This window comes from Triturus cristatus, chromosome 9 (genome assembly GCF_964204655.1).
Source record: "Triturus cristatus chromosome 9, aTriCri1.1, whole genome shotgun sequence".
Classification (NCBI taxonomy): domain Eukaryota; kingdom Metazoa; phylum Chordata; class Amphibia; order Caudata; family Salamandridae; genus Triturus; species Triturus cristatus.
Window position 1 is genome coordinate 887665545 of NC_140592.1, and position 21317 is coordinate 887686861.

A 21317-nucleotide genomic window follows, 5' to 3' on the forward strand; every position below is an offset into this window, starting at 1 on the left:
TCTTCCACTTTTTTCCATCTTGCCCTATAATGGGAACCATATGCCCTGGCACGATTGCTCTCTCACAACGGTGGGAGACTTGTTCCTTGACGGCCAGCTTCTTCTCATCGATCACCTAATCACTGACTTACCTCTTCCCAGAGGTCCATTTTTACAGTACCACCAGATACAGCCCAATCTTCATGGCCAGTGGTCCATAATGGATGCTGCACCTCCCACACATACTGCTGTCCAGTCTTTGTTCACTATGGGGTTGGGACATTGCCTAATTACATGTACAGGGCTCCAGGAGATCACACGGGAACACTGCTTACCTTCCTCAGAGGCAAATGGGATTCAGATAAAGGATGGGCACGCCACAATTCTGAATGAGACAGAGCTCTTGAAGTCCCTCACAGAGTCTCCTGTAATGCTCAGTTTCAGGGCATACAATTAGCAATACTCCAAAGGGCATACCTCATGCCCCATGCGTTAAATCACTCTTTTCCCACGGCTCGCGTGGGCTGCCGCACTCCCAGGAATTTTCATCTGACCTCCGACATATGTTCTGGTCCTGTCCTGCCCTCTCTTCATACTGGTAGGCTATTCACAACACTCTTTGCGAGGTGACAGAACTCTCAGAAATAGCCACTTGGGAAGCCTGTACCCTGGACATATATGAATATGGAAAGCACATGGTAGTCAAGAAGTACTTTGCAGGTCTAGCATTACTCCTCGCTAAGTGTGCTATCCTCCTTAATTGGTGTTCTTCCCAGCCTTCCAGGTTAGCGTCATGGCATGGAGCAGTTCATGGGAGGGGAAGGGCTAATGGCATAGGCTTGCATCTCAAGGGAGTTCGGAGCATCGTTGGGTGGTCCATCTCCCCAGCATGGGATACTATTCTTGAGCACTTTCTCACACTTACCTGGGATGCCACACTACCTTCATGACCCATGTGATATACTCCCCTAGTGCTGCGCCTCCCTCTTCCATCACTGATGCTCACCGATATGCCTCCTTCTCCAGCGAGTCCTCTTCTCTACCTAACTCCACCTCAGATTGTGCAGTCTGGTTTCATTGGTCTTCTGTACCTTGATATTGTCATCACCCTACCCCTAGCAATGCCCTGGTCTTCGACCCCATCCCCGTTCCCTGCTTACCACCTTTACTTCGTTTTCGATCAGACTTGTGGATATTTATGCTGATACAATGTAATTCTTAACTAGTCGAAATATTTATTGTCATTTTTTCAAAGATTCAATAAAAATACTTGTTAAATAAAAAAAAGTTCCCCCACCATGGCGGTGTTGTTAAAAGTTGCTGGTGTTCTTGCAACCCCCTTGTAAGAGTGTGACTCAAAGTCTTGGTGTGCAGATACCTCTGAGGGCGGTTATAAAATTATTGGTTTGCAGTACCGTACTGTGATATCAATGTGTCTGGGTTTTGAGTTAGCTCCATTGAAGTGCCAGTAACAATAGTACTAGCTACGATGACTGGCTTACGGGCGCTTACTAGGCTTATATCCTTTGTTAATGAGATACTCGTGGTTGCATGCCCCGCTGTTCAATGCATAGTAGTCTTTCAATTCCCGAACCACGCCATAGAGTTACAGAATGACGCTGCCCTATTGATGCGATTCATCATCATCTAGGATGCCTTCCATAGTCATTGTGAGTCCAACCCATGGTGGACCATTCTTGCAAAAATCCTGTCTGTCCCTTTTATCACCTTGTCCTGAGGAAGACCCGCTGTGCCTATCAGTAAATCACACACCCCATTGGGTTGAAACGTCGACATGCTCATGATAATCCTGACCCTACTTTCTCTGCACCTCGTGAAATCGAAATTTAAAACTCCAAGTGGCGCAGAGATTTTTGTACCAAGGGATGGATGTCTTTTGAATGACCAGTTTCATCATTGCGTACAGCACTGTATATATCTTGTTCACATTCAGCACTTTTTTCCGCACTTTTTTCACTTTGTCACTTGCGCCGTTGGAACAAATTACATTTTCATGAACCTTAACAGCCTGTTAATGTCATTTCAACATCATAAAATGTAAAAGAACATATGGATTTATCCTTAAATACAGACCTTGATTTATTTAATTTTGGTGTGCTTTTGTTTTTGTTCTTGTTTCCTTGATTCATGGTATTTGCCTTTTCTTCCCTTCTTGTTCCATTGATTATTACTGAAAGATTTGAGTATTGTTATTCAGTTAACCTAGAATCAATTCTATACCCGACAGAACCAACATTTTCCACATTTTCAATGCATAGTGGTGGCATCCGTTTCAAAAGTAAAGAGATGAGGTGTGCCGTATCAAGTAGGCAAACATGGGAATTCTAAACTTAAGCGAAACTAAAGTTAAACTTAAGTTAGGATTTTGTCTTAAGACCAAAACTTAAGACAAACTTAAGACAAAATCCTAACTTTACTACTCCTAAATGCCTTTTGTGAATACCGAAAGTCGTAAAGTTAGGATTTTGTCTCAGATTACTTTTGTGAATCGGGCCCTTAGTTTTTATCTGTAGGTGCTGTTGGGTTGGCATAAATGGAATGCCACTGGGTGAGTTGAAGAGACTTTGAGATATTCTTGGGGATCACAGAATGATTTTTCTGGGTGATGCTGGGAACCCATGGGGTGATAATCATGGACTTCGTTATTGAAGCCATAAGATGCTCTAGAACAGAAAAAATAATGTGTCAGAGAAGGAGAAAACTGGAAGTCAATGCAGAGTGATATATTATACCTCAGAAAACGCAAAGTGGTGACGATGGGTTGTACTATAAGACTGTTTTTTTTTTTCCTTATGAGCGTTAAGGGAAGACTGTGGGGATGAGGTAATGGGGATGCCAGATATCCCCACAGTACCTGATTTAAATTATTAGAACACAACCTACCAAAATGGGTAACTGTATTTAGCACTTCATCACACATTTCCTTGTCCAAATCGAAGACTTTCAGGTAGACCTTACTCTACTTTAGGCCACATGTGATGAAGTCAAGGCCCGGTCTGAAGGGAAGGCATGGCATAAGTCTGATCTAACCTACACCTAATGATGTTGAGAACATGTTGACCATTAATATGTTGAATGTCCTTTTCCTTCATCATGGAAATCATATCTCGTTGCAACGACTCATGAATGGCAGGAACACACTTTCTCACAGACCGAGGTGCTCTGTTGATTTGTTTCCTCCATGCTCAAAGCTTCGGTTCTTCAGTGCTTTGACACATGCTTTCAATGAATGTACATCATATACATTTCAGAACAACAGAAGGAACTCATTCTTGACACTAGCCTCTGAGATTAATGACTACATATGCATGTAAAGTCATGCTTGTCCATCATGTCATATTTAGAGCCAGACACTGTAAAAGGAAGCCATGCATGGAGCAGGAAGTGCCAGTGCAAGCTCTTGCATGGATAAATCTTTTGTCGAACACGCCAAATTTCAACAGCTCCCACTTTTCACAGGAACAAGATCATCCACAGGAAGATGGAGTGCTGGCCTGTGGATCTGAGGACTTTGTTGAACTGGGATGTGAACGCACACTGTCTGGCCCTGTAGGCAACCATTTAAGCAGAGGACCATATCGATTGTGTACCATATAATCTATAATGCACAGGACTGTAGTTAGCACACACTTCACTTTCCTTCTTAGTAACCAAACAGATGTGGCAGTGGTAAGAGACACAGCACTGATTGAAGTGAAGGCCTGGATACTGGGAATTTAAATTAGCCCCTTCCCATCCACCAGAATCTCCTTTCCTCCGAAATAGTATATAGGCTGTCAGTGACCAGATACAAACCACTCGCAGTCGGTGTAGGAACAGAAACTTGTTTCAAGCATCTCAGTCACCCATCGCTCAGTAGTCGCTTTCTAGATATGGGCCAAAAGCAGTTTATTCATTGGCTAGGATGAATTTGAAATAACGACTTGGTACATATAATACTGGACAATCCGAACTCAAACACAGGCGTAGTACCAGAATATCTTAGTCTGAAAGTTGTCTGAACTAGTTTGTCCTAAATACTGTTTACGCATATAGTGCCATTTAAGTTTATAAGTGAAAATCTACAAGCAATGAGACAATATTAATATAAATAGTTTTTAGGACGCAATATTTGTAGCAGACTATATTAATTTCAATATTTTGACATACAGCCCTAACCTTAGTTAATAAACTGAGTAACTTAACAACTATGGGCATTCAAATGGCAGGAAGAATTATGGGCAAGATGTAGGAAGCATGTTACTAGTCGCAAACAGCCCATCGGGGCGGTTGCGACTGGTAAAATGCATTTTGCCATGTACAGAAGGCAAAATGCGACTCAGTAACTTTTTACCAAATCTCATTTTGCTTTTGAGATTCGGTATTAGGAAGGGTCTTGTTTAGGGCACCCCTCCCTAATACCGAATAGCACTAGTATGTATGAATGTTTTACCACTGGAATGTGGTCGCAAAACATTCATAATTTACCTACTCCGTAGAGGAGGCTTTAACCCATTCGTAAACAGGAAGTAGTTCCCAAGGGATCCCTTCCCCATTGTGAATGTGGGTGTAAACATTTTTTAAGAGCAGACAGTGTTCCAGCAGACCACTGCCTACTCTTAAAAAATTACAAAAAAACTCTTCATTTTAATTTTTGTAATGCAGCCTGTTTTCCTCTAAGGAAAATGGGCTACATTCAAACAACAACAAAATTGCTTAGTTTAAAAAGCAATCACAGCCAGGATGGTCTGCTGACCCCAGCAGGACACCAACCCTGTGCTTGCAGCCATTTCCAATGGGTAGCAAATTGCAACCTGCCTCATGAATATTAATGAGGCAGGTCCATCTGTGACCCATTGGAAACCCTAAACACTGAGACACTGTTGTAAATAGCTGTTTACGATTTCCTAATTGCGAATTGCAAAAATTGGCAATTAGGAAATCGCAAACTGACTTTTTTGTACATCCGGCCCTATGTGATGTATGGCAATCAACTTCTGTTAAATGGTGGTGGAAACAATTTAAAGATAAGTGACAATTAGACTGTTCAGATGCGCGTGGTAAAGCAGTGACATACATTCAGTTTGCTGGATGTGGCACGCATTCCAAGTCTTTACTTTCGAAAGATGTCACGCGCCCCCCCCCCCTTTCCCTGTGGTGCTGCTTCCTCAAAATGGTGTCCTCGCACGACTGAACGTAGCAGCTCTTGCAAAACAAGCATCATATTCTCTTCTTCGCCAACTCATCCTGAAAAAAAAAATATGGAAACTAATTAGATTAGCAGAGATAAGTGATTGCTGGCCCCGCCGTTCCGGAGCGCCAATTTATTCCTCAGGTAGTGTAGGGACTCAAGCCAGCGGTCAGTAAGCTGACGAGTCTGTCAGCTTTGCTGGGTGACTGTCACTCAAATCTGGTGCCCGCTGCGTATTTCGGTGCTCCCTGTATTAACACCCTGCTGGGATAATTCTTTTTTATCCTTTTTTTGTGCCACCAAGTGGGCCATGCCACCGCGCTGCTGTTTTTCATCTTGTTAATTGAGTCATTTATTTCGTTAAAAAGGTGAAACTCTATCAGGCTTTCGCGTGCCAAATGTGCGAAGGCATATTTAATGATACTTCAAAAATGTTCGGCGCAGGCAGGCCTGGCCGTGCTGGGAGGGCGCTTTTTTTCCGTCGTCGGAGGCTTGCCAGAGCCTTTTCTTTTCTAATTATTAAGGAACTATACCTATATATCACGGCTAAGTGTCCTGACGAGAAAAACAACCATGTTTTGAATCCGTGCGGCAGGTCGAAATATTTATCGAGCCATGCATTTTTCTGCCAAGGACAGCCATCCATTTTGAAAAATAGATAACTTGGGGGGTAGCAGCCCTGAAAAGTAACAGAACCTTGTAGGAGACTCTGAACGTCACCGTAGGCAATGGTACGTTGTCGTAGTTTGGTAACCTGAATATTGTTAAAATAACACAGCTCGGCCTGGAAGGCCACACCCACAGGTATCCTTGTTCTAATGGTGTCACACTGCACGTTTGTATACATACAGTTGCATCTAATCAACCTCATATCATACTTGTTTTTTCTCTCTCTCTCTCACACACACACACGCGCACACGCACACATCATTTTAAATGTTATGAACATTAGAGGAATGAATGAATGAAGGCGGCGATCGATTAATTCATTAATTCTATTTAATAAGCCTGGGCGCTATATTGCCTCACCTCATTCTCCAGTTTAAGGAGAGGGATGTGTGGGATTGAGAAAGGATTGTTTTACTCTTCGTTTTTTCCTTGAGTAGATGGGCAGAGGTTGCACGCTCCACAGCTGCAGAACATGGACTGCACTTGCTCTCTCTTCAGCTGCATTTCATTCAGGAGTTTTTCGCAAGACTTTGATTAGGTGAGTGCAATACACTCACACAAATCCTTGAAGAGACTCATGGGAAGACAAATCTATTGACCTTATTTAAATTTTGGCAGAGCAGCAACCCCAAGGGCGGCCTCTCTGCTAAGGGGAGGAGCGTCGCCCCACTGCTCGAAAAATGCAACGATAATAACAGTTATTGACATTTTATTTTTCGCTGCTGCGAGGCTGGGTTGCGTTGGGGCTGGTGCCTCAGCGAGGAGGAGTGGACCTTGCACACTAAGTGTGCATGACTGCTTGGCCGGCTGTCTTAGATTTGGCACTCTCCTGCTCCCTCCATGTCAGGCAATGCAGCGTTTTTGGCTGCTGCGCTGTGTTGGGTGAAACTTTGATAAATTTGGCTCCAAGATTCTGATAGCTCGACCTGAGCTGGGATTGTGCCGTCAAAAACCATTGACCGTGCTGCACTCTACTGCACACATACAAAGTAGGAAAAGTTTTGAAAGTTGTCTAGGCATAGTATTTTGTACTGGAAGTGAACACTTCTAGTACAAAACCTATGCTAGACTCATGCACATACACTTGCACTCTGGGGAAAGGTGCATGCTTGGCACACAGCAGCACAATTCTGCGCCGGTGCTAGGGAGAGGGGAGGAAAGTGCCATATCTCTATAGATTTGGCACTCTCCTGCTCCCTCCATGTCAGGCAATGCAGCGTTTTTGGCTGCTGCGCTGTGTTGGGTGAAACTTTGATAAATTTGGCTCCAAGATTCTGATAGCTCGACCTGAGCTGGGACTGTGCCGTCAAAAACCATTGACCGTGCTGCACTCTACTGCACACATACAAAGTAGGAAAAGTTTTGAAAGTTGTCTAGGCATAGTATTTAGTACTGGAAGTGAACACTTCTAGTACAAAACCTATGCTAGACTCATGCACACACTCTTGCACTCTGGGGAAAGGTGCATGCTTGGCACACAGCAGCACAATTCTGCGCCAGTGCTAGGGAGAGGGGAGGAGAGTGCCATATCTCTATAGATTTGGCACTCTCCTGCTCCCTCCATGTCAGGCAATGCAGCGTTTTTGACTGCTGCGTTGTGTTGGGTGAAACTTTGATAAATTTGGCTCCAAGATTCTGATAGTTCGACCTGAGCTGGGACTGTGCCGTCAAAAACCATTGACCGTGCTGCACTCTACTGCACACATACAAAATAGTAAACGTTTTGAAAGTTGTCTAGGCATAGTATTTTGTACTGGAAGTGAACACTTCTAGTACAAAACCTATGCTGGACTCATGCACACACTCTTGCACTCTGGTGAAAGGTGCATGCTTGGCACACAGCAGCACAATTCTGCGCCGGTGCTAGGGAGAGCAGAGGAGAGTGCCATATCTCTATAGATTTGGCACTCTCCTGCTCCCTCCATGTCAGGCAATGCAGCGTTTTTGACTGCTGCGCTGTGTTGGGTGAAACGTTGATAAATCTGGCTCCAGGTATCTGATAGCTCGACCTGAGCTGGGGCTGTGCCGTCGAAAACCATTGACCATGCAACTCATTCACCACAGGGCAGAAGGATTTGGTTAGGTGAGTGGAATATATTACAGACCTTGAAGGTACTGCTGGAAAACAAATTTCTCGCCTCATTTAAAGTTTGTCAGAACAAGAACTGTGTAGTAAATTGACAAGTATTGCGCCTGCCAAACTCTGGTTTCCCCCATCCAATTTAGCGGTAGGGGAATCACAAGGTTTCTGATAGTTGAGCTGGCTGTGCTTTTGGAAACCTTTGATCCAGTGAGTCATTCGCCACAGAGCTGGGGGTCACAGTGACCTTCATCCCACTCTAATTAGAGTGGATGACCACCAGAGGCCATGCAAGGCATGACAGCACCTGGGAAGGAAACAAACAATGGCCATGGCTCGGAGGGAGAAGTCTCTCTGCGTATCACAGTCTTTGTTTTTTATTTTTTGCTCTAGCAAACTCCTGCTTTGGATGTTTAATGCAGTAAAGCAAAAACATTTGCCAGGTAGGGTAAAAAACAAAGAAACACAGCACACCTACTTGGCAATCTGCTTTGCCTTCAGTCCACCCACCACACTGGCAGATGCACTGAAGACACAAATATCCTCAACAGGCAGGTGGGGGGTCTCTTATTCTGGTGGCTGGACCTTTGCCAGGTGAGTGGAGGCCACAGCCTCTGTTGAGTTGCCAGGCTGGTGGTCTGGCGGGCCGCCTGTCAGAGTTTAAAAGACACCCCCCAGTGTCTTAAAAATAGACGCACAGACTTGTTTTAGTTGTATTGCTAAGGATTTGTATTTCATTTGCAGACTACAGTAATAAATCTTGTAAGGAACAAAGCTCAGTGTATTCAGTGCCAGCTGCAGAGACCTGTGTTTACCTGCTGGCCACAGGCTCTAATGGCACCAGTGCAGCCATGTCGTTTAATCATGAGATTAATAAAAATGAGTGCCAATGAGTGTCGTGCTAAAAACATCCTTACAAAGAAAACAAGAAAGATTCACTTTCAGGAGTGGACTGCATACATCACAAATGCTGTGTATTTATCCATGGGGCCCAAACATGCTCCTTATGAACAGGCTTTTCAAAATCCTGTTATGCCTTGCCCTGACAATTTGACAATGAAAAAATACAGGGACTGACTCACAAAGGTAAACGTACACTTAAATGTAGGGTTACGATTTTTTTGCAATTCACAAAGGAACTTTGCAAGTAGTATCTTTAGGACTGTGGAGGCCCTACACTCATGTCAGAGACTCCTCACATAAAAAGATAGGCACTCATAAAGATGCTACTCGTAAAATTGCATTCTGAATTGCAAAAAATCATGAGCTCACACAAAAGAGTAAGTTTACCTTTGTGAATCAGGCCAACTGTTTTTGCACAAGTAATGTTACCTTAATGGCTGATCCTAAAACCAATGTTTCAGAAAGATACTAAAGACCACCCTTTTCTCACAATGATACTGCCGCATCACCCCCGCACAGTTCTACCAGCGCTGAGAGACCCCTTCGGGGGTGATTCATGCGCTTTATAAACTATATCACATAACATAACATAACAATGTTTTAGACCCATCCATAGCATAACATTGCTTATGGAGTCATGCCAATGAGGTTGCTGTTCATCTCCTGATTTAGAGTGACATCATAGACAACTCAAGCTTCACTCTCATGTTCTACAATGTCACTGGTGATCATTGATGCAGAACTTCACTGATGTTGACAGCTGTCAGTTTATCTATGTATGATTTACTGAAAAATCAACAGAAATTTGAAGAAGAGATTATTCTGGGGCTGAGGTTTTCTGTCACAGGAGCAGAACGCAGACTGTATTAAACAAACACCTCAGCCTGACTCACTCCGCTTAGAAGCGAGTTCTGGATGTGAGATGGATGTAGTCTCTGAAAAGGAGCACGTCCTGGGTAAAGCGTAATTCAGTAGACGAAATTGACCAACAAGGAAAATGTGATTGAAGAAGTAATCAGCCCTCAGGGGATGCGTTATACTTATTAATCTTGTGTCAGTTTTAGACTCTGAACTGGTCATCAGACTTCTCGGGAAAACAATGACAGCTCCTCCGCACAGATGTAATATCTTTACACCAGTCAGCCAGTGGACAGTCCATAAGAAGTCTTTCATCTAACTGAGGCTTATTAAATAGAGCCACTGTAGTCTAGCCTAGACAGGGTCATTTGACAAACAACTCTGATCAGACTACCAGAAGAATGAGAAACAGCCTAATGTAGCCAAAGTAGCATTTGACAATAATACTGGACAATGAAGCCAAAGAAAAAAAACATTGACAAGCAATCCTAGTCTTCTAAGGACATATTATGCTCAAATACTACTTACACTGATGGGAAATATTTTTTCCTCTCATACTGTGTGATAATACCTGGAAATCCCACCAAGGCCGTAGGTTTTTCTCCTCTCTAGGTCCTAAAATGTGGAACTCTCTGCCGGGTGCTTTGAGATCGGGCCAATCCTTTGTGGTCTTCCGAAAGCTTTTAAACACTTGACTTTTTTGGATTATGTATCTATGCTAAGACTCTGCTGGCATTCTTAAAATGCTCAGCACTGCGAAACCCTTTTAGAGAAGCTATGTGTTCTACAAAATGCTAATAATAAGAATCTCCTTCTGCTCAGTCTGGTAGTAAAATGATGCATCCGCTTGGTGCTGTGAGTGCTGCCTGGGCACCACTTAAGCACTGTCAATGCACTCTATGGCTGAGGGAAAGAAGTACATTGGTTTAGTCCTCTAGGTGCGGGGTCTTCCTTCGTCAGCCCTATCCTTGAGAGTGAATGAGGTCCCCTGGGACAACACCAGTACAACTTCACAAGGGGCCTGCTGTCAAGGGGACCCATTCTCCCTGAGTATCTGACACAGAAATCTTCAAACAAAAGACCAGCGAAGGGAAAATACATCTTGGGCAATTCACACCCTGCTTTGAAATGCAGCAATATATTACACTAACACTGAAGGCAAGAGGTAGGCCTCATTGGCATGAGTAATTAGACCCACTAGCAAAGGAATGACCTCGCCAGTGTTTAGTGCCAGCATCAGTACACTACCCCTTTCCACTTACACTACTGTAGCACCCACACATTTAATTGGCACTGGGGTTACACTGCACATATACTTTATTAAGTGGTAGACAATATGAACACAGATCAGTGATGTACATTTCAATCGAAATACGTCACAAGCAGTGCCTGAAAGCTGTATCTGCTCTCTTCATTCGTAGAACTATGTCACGGTGAGAACAATCTGCAATAGAAGTTTGGCAAGGCTACAACTCAAAAAAGAATTTTAAACTAGGGTGCAAATAGATAATAAAGATGTGGGTCTATTTTTGCAAGAATATGAACAAACAATTATATAGGGAGGGCTGACTCACTTCTCCAGGGATGGTGATCGGCAAGGGTCAGCAGGCCCCCATGCTTGTGATTACTTTTAAATAAAATAAAACTTTACTTTTTAAGCATAGTCTAACTTCCTTAAAAGAAATGGGGCTTCTTTGAAAAGAAAGTTTACTTTAAAAAAAAAGTTTAGTGAGAGTGGGCATTGGTCTGTTGGACCACCTCCTACTCCGCCAGAAGCCTTTTCCTCAATTCACAAAGGGGAAAGGGACCAAAGGGGAAGTGCTGGTGATTCCAGCGACGGCTGCAGGTAAGAGCGGGGCAGGAGGATGCTGGCGATTCCCACAATGGCCGCCCTTATGGTCGCAGGTAAGAGCAGAGGTGGGAGTCCGCTGACCCCAAAACTCATGACGCCTGGGCGGACCGCATCCCCGGCCCCCCTCCCCCTTGCTACACCACGGTGTCTCTCCGGGATTGGCCTCCTCCTTCACCCATATACCCTGAGCAGGCCGTGGCCCTGCTTTCCAGCACGCTCAGCTTTTCCGAGCGGCAGTGGAGCCCGGTCGAAGAAAACGGCTGTATCCTTGCCCCTGCACAGACCTCTCCTTTCCCAGGAGTACTGCGACCTATTGCCAAGTCGTGAGGTGGAAGGTCCGACATTGCCTACAACTCCCAGAGGTCTTCACGGTATCGCCGCGCCTGCTGACATCAGAGGGCAGGAAGCCCTCATAAGCGAGAGGCGACTCCCGCAGCGCGGGACGCATCTCTCTGCCTATTTTTGAACCTCAGGAAAACGGCTGAATCCTTGCCCCTGCACAGACCTCTCCTTTCCCAGGAGTACTGCGACCTATTGCCAAGTCGTGAGGTGGAAGGTCCGACATTGCCTACAACTCCCAGAGGTCTTCACGGTATCGCCGCGCCTGCTGACATCAGAGGGCAGGAAACCCTCATAAGCGAGAGGCGACTCCCGCAGCGCGGGACGCGCGCGGGCTTGCCCGGGCGAAGCCCGGGCCAAGGGCGGGCCCGTCTCGCGCCCGTCATCGCCAGGAAGAGGCAGGGCTGGGCCCCCCCTCTTAGTCCTGATTTACATCGTTAAAGGTACTGTGACCAACACGGGGTGTGTTATCCCCATTCGCTGGGACTCTGGGATTGTGTTCTATTGGTGTACTAAACTTGCAGAGGCTGTATGCCTGCTTCACCTATCAATTTGCTACTGTAAAATTCATTTTGCGCTCTTTTTGGGTTTTGCATTAGTGCATCCAGGTGTATCCATTATCCTATTAATATAGTTATGTCAATGTTTTGTATTGTTTGGTTATTTTAATCTATACTATTTTCCATCATAGTCTGACTTTTTAGTGTCGTACTTCGATCCCTATTTTAACCGCAAACAGGCTAATGGCAGGAAAGGGTAAACGCACGGGGGGGGTGGGACAGTTATGGGCACGCTAGACCAGTTCATAACGCGAGCTGCTTCAGTCCTAGAGCATGAAATCGCCATAACTGAGTGGCGACTCTCGACTGAACCAGCGCTGACAAGACGTTCATCTATTGGGCCTTTGGCATTAGCTAAATCCCCTACTAGATTAGACGTGCTTATGGTGGATAATCCCTCTCAGCTCGAGAATCTTGAGGCAAGTTCCATTGTGATTCAGAATAGTATAAGGATTTCAGAGGCCTATGGTGAGGCCGCCTCTGTAGATGAAAACTCTACTAGATTGAATGAAATATACCCCCAGACACGAGCTAGCAAGAAACCTAAATCTAAAAGTACTACTAATCCCAAAAGGAAAAGAGCTGAGGATATTCAAGGTGGGAGGCAGTCAAAACTCCCTAAAAAGAGTACTAATCTAAATAATGTTTCCAGCACTTCACCTACGAGGGATTGTGAAACTAATGTTGTGGGTAACAAGAACTCCCCTGTCCAGCTGAATCTTGATGAGTCGATTACCCACATTGAGCAGATGGTTCGTTCATTATTACTCCCCTTGGTCGAGAGGGTCAAACTGATTAACACAAAAGTTGAACGCCTCGAGCAGACGATGCTTGACAATTTCTGCTCTTTAAAAAATGTTATCAAACTTGCTACGCGAGTGAGAGATAATCCTAACCATAGCCAAGCAGCTATGGCAGCACCCATCACAAATACCATAACTATCCCTCCTGCTGACCCTGTTGTAGCCACTAGTGAAAGGTTAGGGACTGACTCACCTATCGCCCCGGTTAACACCTGCCACTCCAAGCCTCGGACAAGCTTTTCTAGAAGTAAACAAGGGGATAATGATCCTGTGGAGACCCTTACCAGGGCAAGCAGGGGTGTGGAGGCACGACCTAGTAGTTTAACTTACATTGATCCAGCGAAACCTCCAAATGTTCACATCCATCTTCCCCCAGCTTCTCTTCCTTACACAGCAGTATTAACTGGCGTCCCGGAACTAAAAGTTGGCAAGTCTGAATCTTACCCTGAACTCCGAAATAAAGTGACCTTCTGGCTAAACAATAACAGACCGATCCATGCTGGTCTGGATGGGAAGATATTATTTGCCAGAAGGGTCTGTTGGGTCGGAACAAGACCAAAAGACGTTGAGGGTGATTGTATTCTTGTAAATTTTCGGGACAGACGCATAGTGCGTCTCATCTGTGATGATCCACTCTCTGGGGGCCAACCGGGGATAGGGGTGCGCGATCTGGACTATTTTTATAATTTAGGCATTAATTATGCCGAAAGACCCCTCTATCATCGGGGTGTGCCGAGGCTGCTCTCTGAATCCACTATTCCTCATTTTGGTTATCACAATCCCAATTACAATCTAGGCCATTTTGACTGACCGGAATTCCAGTCCCCAAGTGAAGCTACGACAGAAGAAGTTGTTCCTATGAATAAAAGGGCTGAAGTCGAGTTCCCCCTAGCCGGGACGCCAAACATAGTCAGGCACTCCCCTTTGCAAACGTGTTTAGAACAGTCAAAACATTATACCAACAGGACGAATATTATCTGCCAGGTCAATCTGCCAGGTACAGGGATGGGAACTATGCTCTCGTGGAATATTGCTGGGCTGAAGTCAAAGATGGATTCACCAGAGTGGGTTCAATTTATCGGTAACTTTGATGTCTGTCTCCTCCAAGAGACCTGGTCCTGCGAGCCCCAGTTTCTCCCGGGTTTTCTGAATTTCCACGTTCCCGCATCCAAGGGACCCAAAGGGCGCCCTATGGGCGGCTTAACAACATGGGCACGCCAAGAATTATTCTCGGCAGCCAACGAAATCCACACAGGGTCTCCTGACATTCAATTGGTCAGATTATCCTTGGGTTTAGTGGGTGACGTGGATATTTATAATTTGTACCTGAGAGGGACCAACGGGACAAAGTCCAGGACTTTGGTTGCATTGGATTCCCTTATCGCCCAGCACTCATGTGAGAGGGGAGTGCTTGTTGTGGGGGATCTGAATGTAACCTTTGAACCGCTTCTAAATTCAGACTCCTGTTGGGGACTTGACCCTGAGGAAGATCAGCTATGGGGTATCCCGGGCCTCGACATGGACCCAATAAAACGTTGGTCTGAGATTGTAGTGCAGGTCAACGCTCTCTGTTTTGAAAGAGGCTTGAGGGCTTTGAATGGAAGAACTCCAGGGGACAAGGAAGGGGCCAACACTTTTGACAATGGCCGTCACAGGAGCAGAATTGATTACGTCCTCTGTAGCATGAGGTTATGGCAGCATGTAAAAGATATGGTATTCGAACCTAGACCTGAAAGTGATCATAACCCCCTATGCGTAACACATTGCTGGTGGAAAAATGGTAATGCTGAAGTAGAGGAGATGATACTTAAGCCACCTGAAATATTTCCCTCCAATGATATGCGTAGGCTTAAGTGGAATATGGTAAAGACTAATGAAAAAGTTGTTGATATAATTGACAACTTGCTTTCCAAAGCAGTAGTGGAGTTTGAAAGCTGCAGATTTATCGATTCAGGTATCTCACTAATCACCGGTCTTCATGAAACATTTTTTGAGGAACTACGACAGTTTTTTCTTAAACCTGCTAGGAAAAATAATCGACTCCCCCCAAAGCGCCTACGGTGGTATGACAAGGATTGCAAGAGTGCCAGAATTAATCTTACCACAGCTCTTTCTAGCGGTGACACTGATCGCGTGAGGGAAGCCCGCCAATCGTACAAAAAATGCATAGCTCAGGATAAAAAGAACTGGGATGAGCTTTATTGGTCTGATTTAAAGGATGCTAGCGACGTGAGGGACTCACGGCTATTCTGGAACATTCTTAAGTGGGGTAGGGGAGGGTTACCTGACCGACCCCCAAACCATGTTTCACAAGAAGACTGGGTAAATTACTTCAGACCCCAATATGTATGCGAGTCCCAGATAAATCTTGCAGGGGAGATACCCCTTGTTTTTTTCGCTAGTGGTCCTTTCAGCACCAAAGATACCCTATTGGCTCTACGATCTATAGCAGCTGGGCGAGCTCCAGGACCGGATGGGATCCCATCTGATCTTTTCCTCTACAACAAAAAGACTTGGAGCGAATACATCACCTTACTGGCAAATGCTATTGCTGTAGGCGCCCCTGTTCCAAAATCCTGGGGGGGGCTGTTATAATTCCCGTGTTCAAGAAGGGTGATAGAACCCTCCCTGGGAATTACCGACCAATAAGCCTAATCGATACCATGCAGAAGGTCATTGGGAGAATGATACTGAACCAGTTGTTAACATGGGTTGATGATAATCAGATTCTCTCTCCCTTTCAAGCTGGTTTCCGCAAGTCAACCAGTACACTGGATCAGGTCTTTCGATTTGTACAACTCCACTGGAAAGTAGTTACCTTGGGGAAAGGCAGTCTCTATGTAGCCTTTGTGGACCTAAGAGCTGCCTTTGACCTTGTCCCTCGCCATCGGTTGTGGGTGGTACTTGAAAAACTAGGGCTCCCAGTGGAAATTTTGACCCTGATCAAGAGACTCCATGACTCGAACTTTGCTAAAATCCAGTGGGGAGGTGCGGGCGAAGTCACCCCAGAATTCCCGGTTGAACGAGGTGTGCGGCAAGGCTGCACTATGGCCCCTACCCTCTTCTCCCTGTATATTAATGGGATAGCTCAATCTATGCTCAGCGCCATTACTGATGCTCCAAAGCTTGCCGGAGTCACTACCCCGATATTAATGTTCGCGGATGATACGCTCATCTTATCAAAAACCCCAAGTGGCTTACAGAGAGCTTTACTAGTCTTTGAGGATTTCTGCCTTGGCCACGGATTGGAGGTAAACGTGGCTAAGACGAAACTCATGGCCTTCAATCCGCATCCAAGTTTTAGAGGGAGAAAGTTCTTTTTGGACGGGCAACCAATAGAAATGGTCCCCAATTTTGTTTATTTGGGCATACACATAACCAGTAGTAACAAATGGGATAAGCATATTGAGGTAGCCGCCCTGAAACTCAGGCAAATCTCGGGAGCCTTAATTAAAGAACATAAAAAATCTTTCACCAAGCCCGTAAAACCTGTGCTTCAAGTTTATGAGGCGAAGGGCTTGGGTTCAGATTTGTATGGGGTAGAACTATGGTGGTTTAATCGGCTGGTCCCTTTAGCCTTAGCCGAAAACTCATTCCTCCGCGGCATAACAAACCTCCCCCAGAGCTCCCCTATGGTTCCTGTAAGGTATGAGTTGGGTAAGAGGGCTATCGTGGATATTGCTAGACTTCGCCCGGTTTTATACTGGCGAAGGCTCTGGACTACTCCTGAGCTCACCCTGTATGCCCAAGGGCTCATGGATGTTGTTGTGTCAGATGTTTTTCACAAGATCGATTGGCTGAGGCAGCTCCGCCAGACCCTGACACTAATGGGCATGGTGGGGTTATGGAGCAACCCAGCAACTGCTCAGTTTCCCACAAAGAAAACCATAAAAGTTATTTATTGGGAATGTGTCGACCGACAGGTGTGGAGTCGAGCTAACCCTAATGGGATGGCCGGCCGCTACCTAGAGGTCAAGATCACGCCTGCTCTTGAACAATATTGGGACTTGATCGCGCATCCCAGAGACAGGAAACTCTACTTCCAGCTCAGAGCAGGTTCTCTACCGCTTAAGTCCCTCACAGGCAGGTGGTCTAGCCCCCGAGAGGTAACTTGCCCTGCCTGCGGGTTACAGGCAGAATCGATTGCCCATTTCTTGTTTGTTTGCCCTGTGCTAGCTCCTCCTAGACGAGTGTGGTTGTCACCACTGTGTAGAAATCTGGGCACTAGGAGCAGTGTTGTTGCTTTAAGAATCTTATGCACCAACACTTCCCCAACTATTTCTATACCGATGGCTAAATTCTTGGGTTGGGCATGGTCCCTAAGGGCGAAAGCTTGTGCCAAACCCCTGAAAATCCCCCACCACACAACCCAACTTGCTGTACCTTAGTGTAAACCTTAATTAATTGTTCCCTCAAATTATTTTAGTTGAAGGGGTTTTTTTTATTATGTATTGTCATACTTGTTGTCATTCTGACTAGTTTAATGTCTTTTAAAAAGAATTTGTAAACTATTTATTCAAAATATTTTAATGTATCTCACATGTAATGTTTGTATTTATGCTTGTCTTTTATGATTTTTCTTTTAAATCGAATAAAGACTTATGATGATGATGCTACACCACTGTTACCATCCCCAACTTGGGAGTGGATAACTTTCCTGTGGTTTGGAATTCCCATCACAAGCCACCCACAGATATAATACCCAATCACTATTTGGAAGTGGTGCCCATAAAAGGTCCCTTCCAAATAGCGATTTAGTATCCATTTCACGACCCATTTCGCAGAACAGACAAAAAATTCTGAATCGGTAACTGAGATTAGTACATTATAAAAAGGAGTCTGATTTAAGAAATTGGAGGGTTTGTGAGTGCTAAATCCATTCATACATCTGGCGAATAGCGAGCTTAATATTTTGCATTCATTTTGTAGTATTAGGAATAAACAGGCTGCCTTGAATAAAACTGTTAATTTGTATACTACCACAATGTTGCCTACAATAGATTGCGGGGTGAAAATATTGTATCCACTACATCGATCAACCCCTACATTGGAAGATACGTCTAGGTGAAAAGATGTGTAGCTAAGAATAGTAGCCATATAATTACCTTGGGATGTAGTGGTACATGATGTACTTGGTGCTATATTTATGTAGGTCAGCATTATCGACCTGATATTGTGTCATCCAAATGTATTAACCTTCTGCCGTGCTAAATTGAGCTGTCTAACCAATGTTTGATGGCAGGCCTGTATTAATCGTAATATAATCCTCACAACTATGAGACATTCTGTCAGATATTTAATAGAACAACTCACTGTCAGGAACTTCAAGGGGTCCACACACCCATGCAGTGTTCCACGTCTCAAGATGTCCTCTCTAAAAGCAGTAGTCACTGTTGTACTTAAAATTTAGTAGAACCAGCACTTTCTGAGCTGCAGATGAAGCTGTGTGACCGCTGGGAATGTAAATCAGAGCCATACAACTTGAAATAGAGACCCACCTCCAGCGGCTGCATATTTACTCAAAATGAACTTGTTTTAAATAACCACACTGCCTTCTCTCCCCATTTGCATGACCACTGCATTAGTTAAAAGCCATGTGGGATCATTATCTCCAGCAGGGCCATTCTGCCCTCATTAATCCAGGTTTCAGTGACACACAGTGCATCTAAGTGCATATCATTATTCGAGAGCAGATCCCTAATCTCTTTCAGGGGCTGCATAATTAAATTTACATCTAGGTCATCCACCTACCGAACCTCATGTCCCTGGTTACGGCTACAAGGCGGAACCTCTCCTTTTCCAACAGAGTGTGCGAAGTGAGGCTTTGGAACGTGAGTAGCGCCCAGAAGAATCATAATGCAATGCTGCATCTCAGCTCTTCATCATGCTACGTGGAACCATTTTAATGCAACCTACACACTAACAAGCTCACATAGTACAGCATTGACAAACTGTTTTTAGGCAATGGTGCTAAAAGTGCCTAAGCAACATACATTTTTGCAGCATTACATGACATGGTGACATGGTTGAAGTTTGACACATGCAGATGGACTACATCCTATGGTATCACAGCCATGGCACTGGCAGGGTTGGTACAATTTGTAATTTAAAAACATTGATCATGAAACATCAAATTTCCCTGTAATATATGAGAATAATATCATGAAGCGTGGGTTTTTGAGGGTCTCTAGAGCACTCTTGGTGCTGCATAATAACTTAACTTGACCATAGGATCTGGCAATAAATTCTGGTCTCATTTCAAATTGAGAAGAAAACCGCGTCTCCATATTAGGTAAAAAAATATAAATAGGGAGTTCAGCATAAATAATAATTAAAACATACTGACAAACATCTCTCCCACTTCCAAGAAACCAAGTATTGATTACCTGAGAAAACTCTCATCCCCCTCGTCGCTCCTGTGAAAATCTTAGACTCAGATAGACTCAAGCACATACATGAAACTGGCATCCAGGTGACTTACATGTACCCATGCCAATCAGATGTCAGACGACATTCGACACACCCAAAACAGCAGCTACTTAAGGATAAGGGAGGTTCCCTCTCATCTCTAGCCAATCCACATTCCTCTTTCACTCATGTCAACCAATGCAAACACAACATGGGTTGCCCGTGAATGACTGGCTGCATGAACGCTTGGCAGCCACTGTGACTAGCTCACATGCACCACAAAGAGTCAGTGGGGTTTAGTGTTCGACGTCCTTGGATAAACTGTTCATGACCAAGTCTTCAAAAAGTCAATAGTGGAAGGCACAGCACACACTAATTTTCAGAATATGAAAACCAATCATCTACATAGCATGAAAGTCCTGTTTTAAAGACAAAAATAGGGATTGTTGAATGCAGCATCAATCTCTGAGGGCAGCCTTAAAGACCTCAGAGTGGTCTTAAAATATGTGGTGGATGGACTTAATGATGTAAGAAAAATATGGAGTTTGCGCCGTTCTTGTGCGAGATGCATTGGTCACCACACTGCCTATCTCCGTGCCCCTCATTAAAAGGAAGCGAAGGGCCCATGAAATCTCATGCTGTGAATTAGAAATAAGTGCATCACATCAAGCTAAAAGTATGTGCAACACAGTCCATGTCTGTAGTGAGGATGAGCGACAGTAGAAAAGTGTATTTCCCCGCTCAGAGAGGGAGAGGCTAATACAAGCTTTCATTAGCATACCTTGTTTGGATTTGTAACAGTGCACAAAAAGGAAATGGAGCACTCCTTCAACAAATATCTGCACTCAGCACAAACATTCCATGCACTTTATGTTTGCCACAGTGTCAGTGGCTGTGTTTTCACACAATGGGATATATTTTCTAATCTTTCACGCAACTCATTGCAGCAAGCAAAGTTGCCAGCGGTGGCTCCTCCGCTAAGACCGAGGAGCGTTCCCACTGCTTTAAAAGCAGTGCAGAGGAAAAAAAAATTACACGTTATCATTTTCTTTTTAGTATTGTTCTTGCAGTTGCAAATTAAATTGGGGCAGGGGTGGGGTCCATTGGTTGCTGCTGCACTTTAAGTGTCCATGGCGGTTGGGCCGGCCATCTTGGGCTGGCCAAACTGTCATGCGCACTTTGCATGTTCTTGAAAGGGCCGGGCCCATAAGTTCTGGACCTGGTCTAGATTTTCAATCCGATCGTTCTTTTTAGCAGCATGTAAGCGTAGAGGGGAGAAAGTTCCTTATTGTTGCCAATTAATTTAACAGGAATTTCTTGGACACATTGTAACCACAGACAACTATGTAAGGTTAGGTAATTTATTACAAAGCCAAAAATAACTAAACATAAAGACATAAGAGTATAGAAATACATGGGAATTAGCATGCAGTGGAGTCGATGCAGCATAAACAAAACAATTAATTCAAGAAAAAAGATGAAGAGGATCAGAAAGCTTGAGTCCAAATTTCCCTGCATGGAGGACTAATGAATATAAAGCATTAATCTATCCCTACACTAACGCTAAAATTACATCCCTACTTAAGCATCTCAAGAAAAAGGTTAAAAGGTGTCAGCATGTGGAGTCTTCCTAAGAAGTCTCTTCCCCATCAATGGGCCAGATAGCCTAAAGCTA